The sequence below is a fragment of the Corylus avellana genome, chromosome 1 (assembly GCF_965113065.1).
Source record: "Corylus avellana chromosome 1, dhCorAvel1.hap1.2, whole genome shotgun sequence".
Classification (NCBI taxonomy): Eukaryota; Viridiplantae; Streptophyta; class Magnoliopsida; order Fagales; family Betulaceae; genus Corylus; species Corylus avellana.
Window position 1 is genome coordinate 29,228,436 of NC_142490.1, and position 2,996 is coordinate 29,231,431.

The 2,996-nt window shown below is 36.8% G+C and overlaps 1 long non-coding RNA gene across 1 annotated transcript; it reads right to left on the minus strand.

Moving 5' to 3' along the window:
- Positions 1–983: 983 nt before the first annotated feature.
- On the minus strand, positions 984–1,633 carry LOC132168751 (uncharacterized). Its single transcript, XR_015912183.1, has 3 exons — positions 1,551–1,633; positions 1,316–1,477; positions 984–1,226 (listed from the first exon to the last, which is right to left on the minus strand). It is a non-coding gene; the product is annotated as an uncharacterized LOC132168751 (long non-coding RNA).
- Positions 1,634–2,996: the final 1,363 nt, after the last annotated feature.

Sequence of the window (2,996 nt, forward strand, 5' to 3'; positions counted from 1 at the left end):
CCCCCCGCGCCCCCCCCCCCCCCTTTTTTTTTAACGCATTTTTTGGATCCCAACATGAATCACAGGCAGAGGCAGAAGCCCACGAGTCATCACAGCCAAGTGTGCGTACACGTAGGGCTACTCAGTCACAGGTAAAATTCAAGTTTTTTTTTATTTTTTTTTATTTTTATTTTTTTATTAACAAAACTATTATTTCCCGATGACTCCATAGCTGCCCACTAATATCTGAATGTTTGCTGAAATTGGTGATTTAATTTAGTAAATTAGTCTGCAGTTTTTTTTTTTTTTTTTGGTATCTGCAAATAATTATTATTTTTGGTAACGCATCCTTTGAATCCCAACATGAACCACAGGCGGAAGCAACAGCAGAATCATCACATCGTGGTAGTACACGTAGGGCTACACGTGTACTAAGAAGCCGTGGAAGTAGTGCCACGCAATGATCACATTTATCACTTATCAGATCTCTTCATTTTGCCTTTTTCCCGCATACCCATTTTATAATCAAGTGATATGTCGGGTTTTTTTGGTTTTATGTTTGTAATATAAAAACAATTGGGGGATTCATTTTGGGACTTTATGTGCTTGTTAGCTTCAATGTTGTTAATTAAGCATTAAACGTGTACTGTTAGTTATTGAATTACATTTTGAAATTTCGTCATGACAATTACCAATTCCAGATTGTATTAGTGGACGGATAAAATTAATTCTGCCTGCAAATTATATTGTAGGGTTCAATATTTTAGACTTAAGAGCAACATACAAATAATCATAAATTGCCGCATACAAATAAAACTAATGCATGGAAATAGATGTTCCATAAAAGTAATCAGCCGACCTGATAATTACGAACAACCTGATAATTACGAACAAGCAGGATTTTTACATAATTGTTACATAGAAGCCATAACCATATATCCATGTGGACAACATAGGTAAGTAAACAATATCCTTGACAACAACAAAACAGATAGTCTATTTCACTGATAATAATCTAATTGCCTCATTCCCATGCCTCAATGCCCCATCAACCTTAGACAAATCAACAGTACACAAATCACCAACAAAAAAACCAACAAATATGTTTGGATCTTTAGTTTGCCCCTAAGTAATGACACTTCACATTTCAGGGAATGAACTTGTTTATACAGCGCAGGTAGGACCTCCCTTCCGCGAGCACAGGTTTCTTTGTCATACCATTGGAAAAAAGGACATTGGCCAGCTTTCTGTAATTACACAAAAAAAAATCTGATAATTACGAACAAACACAAAGTAATAACTATTTCGTAAAACCAAATTATCCAAATTCAAATACCTTTTTACGGTCATACATAGCACACCCATAGAATCGCCTCCCAGGATTTTTTATAGTAGTGGATGTTATAATTGGGCTTGTAAGTCCGCACCTACACTGCACAGGTTCCATATCCTCTTTCACCGATGATGTTATAGATGCCGACGACATTGACTGCTCATTCTACAGTGAAACCCACAATTATTAGAAGTAATCACAATTCCCTAATGGGTTTCACTAATTAAAATTCACAAACCTTTTTCATCTTCCCATCGTAGAATTCGCTTTCATTGTCTCCTATCCCGAAATCTTTCTTCCTCCTGTTCATCTTATAATATGAACCTAACAATATATAACTGATATGTGAGAGAATAATCAAGCTCATAAAAGAAAAATAAAATCACGCTTGCCAAAAGATTATTCTCACTTCAATTTGTAATCTAAACAATACTGGGAAAAATAATGTACCCTAAACCCTAACCAAAAGATAATCACATTGTTTAAAATGTGATTCCCCTACAGAAATAGTACTGCTCAATTTGTAATCTAAACAATACTAAGTTGTTAGTGTAGTAGCTAGAGATGGTATATGAGCATAGAGGGCTCCCTACAAACATGCAAATATGCAGTGTAATCAAGTATGCAATAAGAAGAAATTAGCCATAGCATCCAACCACGTATATAATACTGCTCAATTGTAGAATGATGAAACTTCCCTAAAAAAATTTACAAAGTCATTAAAACCCAACCAACCACAATCTATCATATCCCAACAATAATACCACTTTTTTCTCCATTGAAAAATACTTTTCTTCCAAATGTTAATACTAATATGATTAACATTTCTTTCAGTAATTGACCTTTCTTCTCATCAACTAAAAAAGGTGGCAACAATATTGGAGGACCTAAAAACAAAGACATGCATAGAAAAGTATGGCATGAACTATTAGGTAAAAAAAAAAAAAATTCAAAAAATACTGCTCAATTGTAGAATGATGAAACTGGCGTAAACTATGCACAAAGAATTCCTATTTTCATGTCCTCGGCAATCCACCATTTGAGTAGAGAAGCAACAAAATAAAATAAATAATTATACAGATGAAAAAATCCCCCTTGACCAACTTGCCAGTGCACATGAAAAAAACTGTCTCATTCCAGGACCACAACCAAGGTGGACCACACCCACTGCCAATCAACAATAATATTGGCTCAAAAGTGCAATATTCGACAGATGTTGGACAAAAAATGGTTGGGGATGGGGTTTCGACCAAAAGCTTCCAACACAACAAGAAAATTCAAAACACAACTATTAAAGGCTTCCATTTCAGTCAATCAACAAAACCCACAGAGAAATTTCGGAAAATACCTTCGTCGAAACTAGATTTTTCCGATTCAAAATATTGTGAATCGACGGAAACCTAGCCGGAAAAGTGATGCCGGAATTGGTGGTCCAAAACGGTGGGTACTGTCGCCGGTGGCCTCTGTCGCCGGTGGGTTCTGTCTCCGGTGGTTCTGTCACAGGCGGGGTCTGGGTCGGTGGCGTCTGCTGCGTCGCTGGCTTGCCGCTGGTTGTCTCGGGTGGTTCGTAGCATCCGTATGGTCCGTATGGAAGGGTTTCAAAAAAGAAGCCATCAAGTTATATAAAACTCACCGTTTTGGATGGTCCAAAACGGTGAGTTTTATATCCTACGTGTCCAATGTG